Genomic DNA, 14,042 nt, shown 5'->3' on the forward strand with positions numbered 1-14,042 from the left:
GACTGATTAACTCTCACCTTCAGAAGATCCACTGGGGCCCACAGTCTCCTGAAAGTTTCCCTGATGTGTGAAAGCTGTCCTTTCCTCAGGATGATGCCAACAGCTGAGAGCAGCTTTGGCCAAAGTCTTCAGCAAACAGGGGTAGTGGGCGCTAAGGAAGAACACCACAAGGATTCCTGAGAAAGAAAAGAAAAGAAAAGAAAAGACATAGAACAGTGTAAATTGTTTTGGGTTAGTTAATTCTATTAAGCTGATATTTCACTCTACCTACCACCTTAACATCGACAAGGGGAACTTAATACATCTTAAATTCCATGATTCATTTTAACCACACAGTTCTGCACTCAAGACCATCAATGTCTTAAGACTTTAAGCAATCTAATGGCAACAGGCAATGAAAACAGGTAACATAATTCCAATTACATCTTAGTGTAGGATGAAAGCCCGAGTGACCCCTAAACAGCAGGAAACAACTGTGCACACAAATTAGAGGGGGGGGGCGGGGAGAAGGCACTTGATCTTATTCTATTCTTATACTTCATGAGAACACCATGTGCTTTATAATCACATCGACACACAGGCTGTGGCCAGGAAGAATCTAACACCGACAGAAAAGAACAAACAATGAAGAATGAAGTATTTGATCAAGGTTGACGATGTCAGAGAAGAACTCAGCAATGCAATTACATTTTAGAGGTGGCTTTGAAGGCGGTAAGAAAAGAAGGCATCTGGGAATAAAGAGAGTTGCTAAACACACTAAGAAAACAAGTGTAAGGTTAAGGTAGAGCTACACATAATGAAGCCTTCGTTAATCGGAAACCAACTAACAGAAGTACTCAACTACTGTGTTTGTTTAATGCCTCACTTTGATGAGAAAGGGTAAAAATCGCAGAAGGGAGCATTCAGAAAACCTCTTTAAACCAGAACTTGGGGGTCAGTGTGTAAGGAGGAGAGCAAAAGCCAAGAGCGCTACACCTGCTCCCAGCACTAATGGTCTGACCTTGGGCTTGCTAAGTGCTTCTCTACCCTGCGGGCACTTTTAACGATACTCGGAGAGCTTGTAGAAAGTATCTCTGGCTTGCCTCACCCAGGCCAAATAAATCTTCGGCATGAAATCAGAATCTCAGGTGGGATGGAGCCCGAGCACAGGCATTTTTTTCCAAAGAGACAAAGTCTGAGAAGACGGCTCATCTAGCTCTGACATTCTGCCTCGTCCCCATGGTTTGCACCTGATAATTCAAGTTTGCTTAAAATATTATTTTTAATGTTTATTAGTTTTTTGAGAGAGAGAGAGAGAGAGAGAGAGAGAGAGAGAGACTGTGAGTAGGGGAGGGGCAGAGAGAAAGAGCCTGAAGCAGCCTCCAGGCTCTGAGCTGTCAGCACAGAGCCCGATGTGGGGCTCGAACTCAGAAACGGCCAAGTCTTGACCTGAACCACTGACTGAACCACCCATATGCCCCTCAAGTTTGTTTTAAAACAAATACAATTCAGGGGCGTCTGGGTAGCTCAGTCAGTTAAGTGTCTGACTGCATTTCAGCTCAGGTCATGGTCTCCCAGTTTGTGGGGTCGGGTCTGGCATAGGGGCTCTGCACTGACACTGCAGAACCTGCTTGGGATTCTCTCTCTCCCTCTCTCTCTACCCCTCCCTGCTCTCTCTCTCTCTCTCTCTCTCAAAATAAATAAATAAACATTAAAAAATAAAATGAAACAAATACAATTTAAATTAATAGTATCCAAAGTTTAAGACCCTATAAAATCACATCGTTGCCCAATTTTCAAGAAGAAGGGACTGATGCCCTGAGAAATACGGTGATGTAGGTAGGGTCCAAGCAAAAGAACACCACTAGGACAGAATCCAGTCTTTAGGGGAGGTAAAGTCGGATCCTGAGCTGGGGCTGGACTCGATCTCTCCCAGGTCGGGCTGTATGACCGGGAGACATGGAGTCACATGCTTGATCGGGGATCGAGGCCACGGGCTCTCTGGGCCCCCACTCCTTACAGAACAATAGAGATCAAAGCTAATCCTACTTGCTAAGTTACAGTCCTTCATATGAGCTGGACATCGTGCTTCTAAGAAGTGCTTTAATCCAAACAAACTCTCGGACCTCACTACTGGTACCGGAACAGTTTATTTATAATTTCTAAGTGAGGCAATTGAAACCCAGCGAGGTCAGGCTCAGCCCCAGGATGGAGGAAGTCGAGAGTTCACAAAGCTAGTCTCTCTCCTAACCGTGGGCCGGCGGGCGGGGAACACAGTGACCCGCAAGCCGCAGGCGAGGCTCCTCCGCTCTGGGTCTGCCTAGGCGGCGCTTGCCCCCGCGCATGCGCAGTCGCACCCTGGGCAGTGGCGCCTGAAGCATCCCGAGGGCTTCCTGGTGGCGGCAGAGCTCCTCTGATGAAATCCTACTTCCGCTGTTCCTGCCAGGAGTAACATGGTACGGAAGGATTTCCATTCTCCCTGCACAACACACACACACACACACACACACACACACACACACACACACAACCACACCCACCACACCACACACACACACACACACACACACCTATGCAGACCCACACACACACACACGACTATACCACACGTGCGCGTGCACACACTCCCGAAGACTAAATGACACTATTTTGAGGGACGTCAGCTTGGGCAACTATCTGAAGAGTCACCACTGAAATCTGCCCTAACCGCCTCAGGCCCTCACGAATATGAGTTTAAAAGCCTACCCGAGGGGTATCTGGACCACCATTTACAATTCACCGAAACATTACCGAACGTTTAAATATTTTATTTAAGAGGCTGAGGCAAAAATACTACTGTTTCTGACACCTCAGGCATATTCCAATTGTACAGTGGCAGAATTACCTTCAGTTTAATGACAATGCAAAAAGAGGGTTTTCATTAGACACGTCTGGGAAGACATGAAAGAATGATGGTCAAAATACAAGCACAAAATTTTGGTAATTGGAGGGGGCCTCGACGGTCACTGTATCCAACCACCCATCTGCCTATGGCCCGATCCATTTTAAGGGACTCCGTATGGAGACGAACGTCGCTTCCTGTAGCTTTCACTCATTGGTCTCCATGCTGGCCTTTGGAGACATATCCAGATTTGCATTCTGATGTCAACTGCCCAACCACAGCCCACTGTTCTGAAAAGCAGGGATAAGTTGTGGTTTTAGCAAGGCGGCCGCTGACTGGATACCCCTGAGTATCCCACAGAGGCTGGCGGAGGGCCCATGAGGTGGCTCTGTGCAAGGGTCTCGCCCCAGAAGGGAGACGATGATCAGCCAAGTCCATCAAACTAGCTCTCTCTGGGATCTGGAGTGGACATCAGGTGTCAGAGGAGGACCTCCCGAATATGCAAAGGTAAGCAGAAAGGCCAAAAGAGAAACCGTGAGAGAGAAGAGTCATCCTTGAAGTTGCCTGACCCTGACAGCTTCCCCCTTTCCAGACCCAGGCAGGGGAGCTGGGTGGCAAGTCCCTGCTCCTTAGGGCGCCCTGAGTCTCTGTTCTCCACAAGTCCAAATGGGCAGTACGTACGGAATAAAATTATAGCACCTCATTTCCCGGCCGTTCTTACGGCTGTTTATCAGCTTGACAATGAAGATCTCCCTTATCGTTCTGTAGGTATTGTTGTTAAGACCAACTAAAGGCTTTATTTTTACCCCATTAATATTGCACCTTTAAAAACGGAGCTCATTATTCCAGCTTGCCAAAAATTCGCAACCTCTCAATTCTGCCCCTCCAAAAATATTTGTTCTGCCTTTCACCTTCATGCCGCCTGCAAATTAGACAAGCATGCCATCCAGAATGATGTTCATGCTATGATAAGAACACTGAATAAGACACTACTTCACAGAGCAAACAGTGGTATGGAAAACAGCAAAAACCAGACCGGTCAAGAAATAAAAATGAATGTAGTTTAGCATTGAGGTCATTACTTAAAATTAATAATTCCCAATTCTCCAAATTGACTGCAAATCATCTGTAAGATATAAATAGCTATGTAAACTGACGGGACCACGCAATTCATCTGCTGGATAAAGGTTTTACCATTTCCTTGGTAAAAACCCGCAAAACCCAGAAGGATTAGATTTCAGCATCATTAGAGAAAATTAGGCCATAGTTGCGATAATTGGCAACATGAACTTTGTAGTTAGAATAATTACCTGTGCAGCAGACCAAGAAGTTATGTTTGAGAAACATATTGCAAAACCAGAGCCACGTTAGTTTCATCCTTCCCAGAGGCAATCATGGAAATTAGCAGTCTGTCATTTTAGGTCATCTGGTATACCCCTGCCAAAGTGAAATTGTTCTCCAAAGATCTCAACTGCTTTGTCTAATTTAGCTTTCAGGAAGCCTCATGGGATCTCTCCTTAGAGTAAAAAGCCCCACACCGAAGAGCTTTTTAAGTTCTTGTGTCTGCTTTTCTTAGTTTTTCTGTCTGTACCCTTACGGTCAGACTGTCAAGCTCCAGTCTCTCATGGTGGTCAGTGTGCCCTCCTGGAACAACCCAACCTGTCCTCACTGCTCTACCTGGGTACCCCTGGTCGTCCCAGGACTGACTGTGTAAATAAGACTGGAAATCTTCAAAGGGAGGGCTCCTTGGGCCTGTCTACAAAGCAAACACACGAGTGTGTGTGTAGATTTCCCACCATCTCTGTTGAAGACGCAGAGGCCTTCTTGCCTTGCTTCTTTTTTCTCAGCTGTGTCGAATTGTGACACCGTTCTTTCAACAATTACCGTCTGATCCACTAGGGTCAAGGCACTGCCCTGCAAGCCACAAGAAACACAAAGACAACTAAGCAGCTTCTGCTCAAAGACAGGCAGAGATGAGAGATAATAATACCATCTTGGGTCGTATGGCATTTTGTGGTTTAGTTTTCACAAAAGTAATCTAACTTGACACGGAAAAATAGGTATTTTTCTTGCCATCTTATGGATAAAAATAAAGGTTGAGCAAGGTTGGGTAAGTTATCGATCATTCATTACAGCTAGTGAGCAGCAAAGCCAGGACTTCACAGAGATGAGTTTGGGATTCCTAGTCTATGTTACTCGCACAACCTCACAGGTGCATTCATTGTTCACGCAGATCGAATGACTACCCACCAACATACATTGAAAGCTTACTCCATACTGGGTACTTTGGACATGTATTTGATCCATATATTCAATAACAACTTTCCGAGGTGGGCATTTTAGTGTCCCACCTAATAGGAGGGAAAAATGAGAACGAGGCACAGAATGAGAACTCATGGCCCAGCGTCGCATGGCTAGTGGGTGGCAAAGAGTAATAAACACCAAGAGAGCAGTGCCACCCGGAAGAAATGTGGAGGAAGTCACTGGATCTGTTGCTAGGAAGGACGCTGAGAAAGTTTTGGAACGTTTTCTAGCGTTTCCAGAACAGTGAGACTTTTCTTCTCTTCTGAGTCCTGTGAGAAGACACTGGCATGGGAGACGAGAAAAAGATGGCAGTTCCAAGAAAAGAAGGAAACGTGGCGCTTCCCTTTCCCTCTGCTGTGGCCACGGGCACAGCCCGACCAGAGTCACCTGATGGGACAGAGAACTGCCAACCCGTGAATACCATTCGCCACTTTCATGCCTGCGATGTATATTTTCTATTATTTTAAAGTCTTTGGACAGATCACGTTGGTTAAGCAAAGCAGAGAGAAGAGACCCTTGGCATTCATGGCCTCATGTGTGTGGTGGTGATCTTACAGTGACCGCCTGGGAGGCTCATGGGATATGACTTAGCAGTTTGCCGGGACACCAGTTTGAAACACGCAAACTCGCTAGCTGCTCCGTACTCACACCTCAGTGCAGTTTCCTTATTCTGAGCCTGATTTCAGGTTTGGAAGGAGGGAGCCAGGAAGAAAGGGTGTGCGCTCCAGTATTCAGTGAGAAGCTTTCATGGCCCACAGGAGGGACTAAGAGGTTCCTACACAAACTCGTTAATCCTACAATAATCCCACAATGTGGCCATTATTATACAGATTTTCTACGTGGGCACACTGAGGCACAGAAAAGTCCAGTGATGCATCCCGAAGTCAGAGCTTGTCCATGTCCGAGGATTTGACATGCGGTCTGCCTAACCTGGGATTATCCTAACATGGGATTTGAATGTGGTCTGCCTAACTCTGTGCTATGGCATCCCTCTTCTATTTCTGCTGATGTCATTGAACAAGCAAACAAATACACAAAAACTTTGTGAGGAGGGGAAGACACTAGCCGAGACATAAAACCTCAGTTAATGTTGGAAAGCCAGTTAACTTCAGACATGAGGGCAGACAGTCCCTGACTTACACTGGTTCAATGTACCACTTTTTGATTTTACGATGGTATGAAAGCAATATGCGTTCAGTAGAAACTGAACTTCAAATTTTGAATCTGGATCTTTTCCTGGGCTAGCAATACGTGGGATGCTCCTCTCGCGATGCTGGGCAGCACGTAGCAGCTCTGTGGGCCGTGGGATCACCAGAGTCAACAAGCCCCACACTTGTAACCATTCTGTACCCACATGCCCATTCTGTTGGTCACTTTAAGTACCGTATTCACTAAATTACATGAGATATTCACCACCCGATCACCAAACAGGCTGTGTGTTAGATGATTTTACTATTAGCTGATGTAAGTATTCTGAGCACACGCAAGGTAGGCTACAGGCTGAACTGTGCTGTTTGGGAGATCAGGTGTATTAGGTGCATTTTAGACTTAGGATATTCTCAATTTGCGACGGGTTCATCGGGACGGAACCCCACTGTAAGTCGAGGAAGATCCGTATATGCCAAAAAAATAAAAAATAAAAATAAGGCCACAGCACGCTTAGTGGAAGTATGCCCCACGGGAAAAGCCAAGCACCTTACAAACTTTCCATATTCTTGGATTGAGAGATGACCCGAGGTCGTAGAAATCAGTCACCATAAGGCCTGCTGTGCTCCCGCGAATTCAGAGGCCAAGGGAGATATGGGTCAAAGAGAGGAACGTGTCTGGCCTCACAGCGCGTGAAGCGTGTGACTGACACACATGCTGTGAAGTGCCAACAACGTGCAGGGGAGTCTGGAGGTGGGAAAAAGCACCTCTGGCTGGGATGGGCCGTAAACACGGCCCACCTCCCTGAATCGGAACTCTAGGGAGCAGCGGAGATGTGAGCACGTTTGTGCACCATGAGGACAGAGGGATGCATAAGGGAGACCAAGATGGCGGCCAACCGCCGGTGGCCAGAGCGCAGGCGCCGTGCAGAGGGTCGGGTGCAAGGGACGCGCACGGGGCCTCGGGGAGTCCCTGCTGTACTTCAGCCACTTAACTTCAACATGAGGGGTGCACGGACCCATGTCAGGTCTTCCCCCACGTCGGAGAGAACCCTCCTTCGAAATCAGTTTTCAAGAACCGATGCCACAGCCCTTGGGCAGAAACCCGCTTATTTGCATATCGCTCAGTCCTCTTGCTAAATAACAGTTGGAGTCAAGTCAAAACGAAATGAAATGCCAACACCCTTCAACAGTAACACAAATGCTTTGCAACCTCGAACTTGAATTTAATAGAACATACAAAACAAATCTGCTTTGATGACTCTGAAAAGCAACTGAGCGAGTTCCAACTTGAGCAGGGGGTTTATTTATTTTGTGTCGCTCCTGTCATTATTCAGATCGCTCAAGAAGCACTTAGCGGGTGCCTACAGGGTAACGCACAGGAGTTCGAAGCAGGAATGCTAATGGTTTTTATTTTTGTACTTCATTTTAACTGGATTGTTTTAGGCAGTATTTGATTTTTATCTGGGGGAAACTTTGACAGCTGATTTTTAGCAGCATTTATTAAGGTAGTTTCGCTTTTCGACATATGGAAAGTACAAGAAAATTAAAGGAAAGAAATTAAAATGGTATGTTGTCTTCCACCACCAGAAATAAAAATTGTCAGGACGCCTGGATGGCTCAGTCGGTTGAGTATCCGACTTTGGCTCAGGTCATGATCTTGTAGGTTCATGAGTTCGAGTCCCATGTCAGACTCTGTGCTGACAGCTCGGAGCCTGGAGATGCTTCAGACTCTGTGTCTCCCTCTCTCTCTGCCCCTCCCCTGCTCACGCTCTTTCTCAAAATAAATAAATAAACAAACAAACAAACATTAAAAAAATAAAAACTGGCCTTTATGTCTTATGAGTGTTGTTTTTGTCTGTATGTACGTGTGTCTGTATACATTTTTCAATACAGAAGTAGTGTAATACATTATGCACTGATTTAGTAACCTGCTGTACCCACCTAACAAAATGAACATTTCCCCAAGTCATTAAATATCATACAAGATCAATTTTGGTGTCTGGGTAATAGTCTACCATATAAATAAGTCATATTCATTTAATCAATTTCCTAGTTTTGGCCATTAATGCTATTCCATTTGGCTGGGTTTTTTTGTTTTTTGTTTTTGTTTTTCTTTTACATCACTTTCTAAACATGTATCATTTTACTAGCACTGGCTGAACAGCAGTCAGCAGAGTTCTTACCCAGTTGATTCACAGAGCATTAGTCGATTACAAAGTTCCATCTGCCTCACTGGGATCTGTGATCCCCTGACTGCAGTCCCGGTGCCTTAGAGAGCCGGCACACATTCCTGGTGCCTTAGAGAGCCGGTTCCCCCTGGCTCCTTCACAGCCCTGCCCCCGCCCCTTGCTGTACATCTGTGGATCGGCAAGGAGTAGTCTGCTCCATCACGTTAGCTCAGATTACTAGGAAAAGCTTGCCTTTTCCAATGAACGTATCAGAGCAGGACCCATGGACAAACGGTCCCCAACCCCAGGCTATGTGTGGAGACTGTCCTTCCGGGGCAGAAAGAGATTTTGAGGGAAACACTGTTAGCCTGACATAAAAAAATAATAATGTTTCTCACTGTCTTGTTAATGCGACTGTATCTTGTCTCAAAAGAGACAATGGGCTAGACTGGGAAATTATAAGTAACTAGTCTCATTGATGCTGTTATTATTAACTGTTAGATGAGAAGACACTACAAGTTACGTGCCTTAAGCAGCTCATGATTTTGAGCCTTTATGGTGGTTGTTCTCAGCCCTCCTGGTTCTTGGGAATCCACAGACAATGCCGTGGTTGCCTTGATTACGGTGATGGATGCACAGGGGAATATGTAAGTCAAAACTCCTCGGACTGTCCATTTTTTTTTTCAACGTTTTTTACTTATTTTTGGGACAGAGAGAGACAGAGCATGAACGGGGGAGGGGCAGAGAGAGAGGGAGACACAGAATCGGAAACAGGCTCCAGGCTCTGAGCCATCAGCCCAGAGCCCCACGTGGGGCTCGAACTCACGGACCGCGAGATCGTGACCTGGCTGAAGTCGGACGCTTAACCGACTGCGCCACCCAGGCGCCCCTCAGACTGTCCATTTTAAATGGATGCAGTTTGTTGTATGTTAATTACACCTCAATAAAACTGTTAAAGAATTAAGACGTCCCTCCCCGCCCCCCACAAGCGCCCAAAACCCACATCTGGAATTCTGATTTAATTGGTCTTGAGTGAGGCTCTTAATGTGAAGCCAAGAGCGATTGCTCTAATTATATACTGGGGACGAAGACAGCACTTATCGCGGTGAGCGCTGAGTAATGTACAGAATTGTCGAATCATTATCTTGTACACCCGAAACTAATATAACACTGTATGTTACACACTTCAATTAAAAAAGTAAAGAAAAAAAAGTGATTCATTATATTTTACAAATGCAAAAAGAAAAAATTGATACATTGATGTGATTCATCCGAAATTGATAAGCATCTTTTTAGAGACCTAATTTTGTCACGTTCGAGTGCAAACAATAACAAATCTGTTTTTTTAAAGTGCTACCCAGCAAAGAAACTCAGAGGCTTTAATAACATTCAGCAGTTTCTTAACCAAACTTTTAAGAGCCTACTGTATACTAGGTACGACTCTAGGCAGAGCATAAATCATGCGTATGCGTGAAACTGGTAACTTTCTATGAGCCCAACATTCTCTTAAGTGGATTTAAACTAAATTCACAAACTAGTTTAAACATTTATCTAATAAAAGCTAAGCATGGGAAATGTAAAAATGAACCTGTTCTGGCCCACGGCACAACCACAGATTCTCGGTGAGAGCAGCTCCAATCCAGGAGGTTTTGCTGTATTTGCCAAGCCGCTGAGCTACCCACAGGCTTTTAGCAAGAATGTGGGAAAAGCCGTCCCAGAAAATTGGAAGCTTCCTGCCAGAGGGCACCGGCATCCCCTCCTGACATTTGAGGCTCTATGCCAATGCCCCACCCATAGATACCAAGATAGCTTCACATCCATAATAAAATAGCCAAGGCCTTTCATTAGCGAAAATTAATATTCAATATTCACTCACATATGTCTTTACTCTGTTATTAATAAGAAACTTTGAGCATAACTAGTATTGGCTTTGAGCGCACTTTAGAACTGCACCCAGCTGGAAAGGGGCCATGGAGGATAGGGTTTCATTACTCTCCAAGGCTGAACACTCCCTCGAAGGGATTAGAAGAAAAAGAAATGGGACCATTCAGGAAGAAATGGTCTCCTTGAGTTAACTGAGATGACGGTATGTGGCAGTGGGGACAGGACTGTGGCTGTCAGCGACATGGCCCTTCCCAGTCCCTTGTCCCTCCCCCCTTGCCCCCCACCCCCACCGGCCTCCATGATGCACCGCAAAATGAAATGTGAGCAATGAAGCCTCTGGGTCAGGGGACGTCGCACACGGTTGGTGTGACATATCCAGAGAGCAGCTCATGGTGAGGCAGGACGCGGAACACCTGGCCAGGTGAAAAAGGAGAATGAAGAGCACCAGGATTTTCCGACAGACGCAACCCGTTTCATCAGGGATGAGTGTGTGAACACCGGGCAGGAAATCAGGAGTAGGGCTAGCGTCGGTAAGTGCAGAGCAGTGCAAGAAATGTAACCTGGGCTGAGGTATGACTTCCGGACTGCTGACCACTATCAGCACATCAGCTAAAGTGAAGAGATACTGGACTTGTTTTTGCCTCAGTAGAAATGGATGAGATAGTTTACATCCTTTATGGGGAAAAAAGGTAAGATCAACTTGCAACTTACTCGCAAAACCAGCCTTTCACAGCTCCCTCCTCCTAACAGCCTGTGACAGCTACACTCTTCCTAAAACCTGGGGATCCCCTCCAATGCTTCCTCCCCAGATTTGCCATCTCTCCGACACCCACTTTGGGCCTCTTTACATCCGTGCCTGGATCACACTTCAATTACATTTCTCCTCTGACACCATCTCTCACATTATGCCAGTCTCCAGGTGCCATGTTTGAGGACCAGATCAGCCCATCTTCGTCCCTGTACCTAGCTAGGGGTCCAGGAACAGGGCATTTTCTGGAAGGGGGCACAATGCCTTAGACACACACACACACACACACACACACACACATACACACACACACACGATGTTCTAAGTCTCTCTCTTATGAGAGACCGTGAAGATGAGAAAATCAATTTTAACATAATTTCCCCAGGCAAAAACAATCCTCACAAATCACAGAAATTGTGAATACAAGGGTAGGTTTATCTTAACTTGCCGTATAAAATAATATGCACAGATTTCTGGAGGAAACCTAGATTCTACACTCTCCATATCATAATTCCTGGTTCTCACCACCAAACTCAAAACCAAATATATGTGTGTGTGTGTGTGTGTGTGTGTGTATGTGTGTGTGTGTATATATATGTGTGTGTGTACATATATATACACACACACACATGCTGTGTTACAGCCTTCTTTTTAAAATGCAGTATTTGGTTGATTGAGTGCCCACTAAATCAAGCCAAGTATGTGTCCTACCTTTGGCTTATTTCTACCACTACCCTGGATTGGTTTTTGTTTTTACTCTTATTTTGAGAGAGAGAGAGAGAGAGAGAGAGACGGAGGGAGAAGGACAGAGGAAGAGAGGACCCTCTGTCAGTGCGGAGCCTGATGTGAGGCTCGATCCCATGACCCTGGGATCATGACTTGAGATGAAATCAAGAATTGGACAACTGAGCCACTCAGGCGCCGCCTGGGTTGGTTTTTAAATCATTACAAAAAGCAGAACTCTTAAAAAATTTAAAAGTAAAGGCAGACTCACAAGCAACTGCTCAACACATAGATTTTTGACTCCAAAAACCCCCAAATCTGTGTAGTCCTACGTTGCATTTTAGTCTACCTGCTACAACCAAGTAGACCCCGAATTTCAAGTTAACAAACTTTATTAAAGTATAGACACACAAATACAAGCCGATGTGTACATACTAAACAGCCCATGATCAAATTTTGGTCTGTTTTCTCGTCATATGATGTACATGGCTCTAACTGTATGTCAACCAAATGTCTTATAAAGAAAAGCCCCCTTTTGGGGCGCCTGGGTGGCGCAGTCGGTTAAGCGTCCGACTTCAGCCAGGTCACGATCTCGCGGTCCGGGAGTTCGAGCCCCGCGTCAGGCTCTGGGCTGATGGCTCGGAGCCTGGAGCCTGTTTCCGATTCTGTGTCTCCCTCTCTCTCTGCCCCTCCCCCGTTCATGCTCTGTCTCTCTCTGTCCCAAAAATAAATAAACGTTGAAAAAAAAAAAAGAATTTAAAAAAAAAAAAAGAAAAGCCCCCTTTTTAAATTTTTTAAAAATGATTATTTATTTTCGAGAGAGAGGGAAACAGAGCAAAAACAGGGGAGGGGCAGAGGGAGAGGGAGACACAGCATCTGAAGCAGGTTGCAGGCTTTCGGCTGTCAGCACAGAGCCTGATGCGGGGCTCGAACTCACAACCGCGAGATCATGACCTGAGCTCAAGTCCAACGCTCAACCGACTGAGCCACCCAGGTGCCCCGCCAAGAGAAAAGCCTTCGTACAGTGATTTCAGTGTACGTGGATACTCACCATACAGACTTTTACAACATTACAAGCCATTTCATAAGAAGACTGGCAGGTCATTTTCTTGGAGAAGATACGAAATTCAAACAGGAGAGTGCTCTTTAAAAATCTGGCGGGCTTCCAGGAGTAGAGTGGTTGGCAACCGTCACGGTACAGACAACTCCCCGGGGCACTTAGAGAAACGAGCTGATGCTTGGGCCCCATTCCCAGGGACTTAATTGGTCCAGGGTCGGGACTGGGCCTTGATCAATTTTTAAAGCTCGTTCTAATGTGTATTAGAGGTAAACCTTCCCCCGAGGTAAATTTTACTTCCATAGAGTACTAAGAACTTTGTAAGGAGCAGAGCAGTCCAAGGAAAGAACAAGTTACCTCATGGGGCGGAGGCGGGGGGGGGGGGGGTGGTGAGTCCTGCCTTACACAGCATATGTAGAAGGAGGGGTTATGTGTCTGAGCCCTGATCAGGGATGGGGCAGAAAAGGGTCCTCGGCGCTTTGAAACCGATTTTTTCTACATACTCGGTCCACCTAGGTCAGTATTTAAATTACAATAAGAAAAGAAAAATGTCTCATTTGCAATGTCATGCTTACAACAAAGCAGTTTGTATAAAAATCTTTCATCGTGTCCACAGAAAACTTGTTAATCTGCACCATAAAATCAAAATGTTTTTGTTTCCAGTATTAACCTGTTTAAAAAAAAATCTGTCTTTGCACAATGAGTTACATTATTACATTTCGATTTTCTTATACTCTTTTCTGACTTTCTACTAAAAGGCTTTTTTAGGGGCACCTGGGTGGCTCAGTTGGTTGAGTGCCTGACTTTGGCTCAGGTCATGGTCTCACGGTTCACGAATTCGAACCCCACATTGGGCTCTGTGCTGACAGCTGGGAGCCTGAAGCCTGCTTAGGATTCTGTGTTTCCCTCTCTCTCTCTTTCAAAAATAAATAAACATTAAAAAAAAAAAAAGATCCTTAAAATCAGTTGGCATTTGTTTTTCTTCAATTCATAAAAAAGAATTCCTCATCCTAAATGTTCTATGAAACATCATTGCCACAGAACTACCTATGGCTTCCTTCCCAATTATCTTTCTGTTTCCTTCTTCTTTATTCTTAAGCATTGACATGGACATTTCCTCTGACCCCTTCTGGGACGTGGACTTTGATTC

At 45.4% G+C, this 14,042-nt stretch overlaps 1 protein-coding gene across 2 annotated transcripts in view; it reads right to left on the minus strand.

Annotated features, from left to right (window-relative positions):
* The window catches only part of NRCAM (neuronal cell adhesion molecule), a 288,233-nt gene that overhangs the window by 228,553 nt on the left and 45,638 nt on the right, over positions 1 to 14,042 (minus strand). For both annotated transcript variants that reach the window (XM_086696976.1, XM_086696975.1), the window contains exon 2: positions 18 to 176. The gene's annotated coding sequence lies outside the window, so the exon portion shown is untranslated. The remainder of the gene's footprint in view (positions 1 to 17; positions 177 to 14,042) is intronic.

Source organism: Puma concolor, chromosome A2, assembly GCF_028749965.1.
Source record: "Puma concolor isolate L17-30 chromosome A2, mPumCon1.1.hap2, whole genome shotgun sequence".
NCBI lineage: Eukaryota > Metazoa > Chordata > Mammalia > Carnivora > Felidae > Puma > Puma concolor.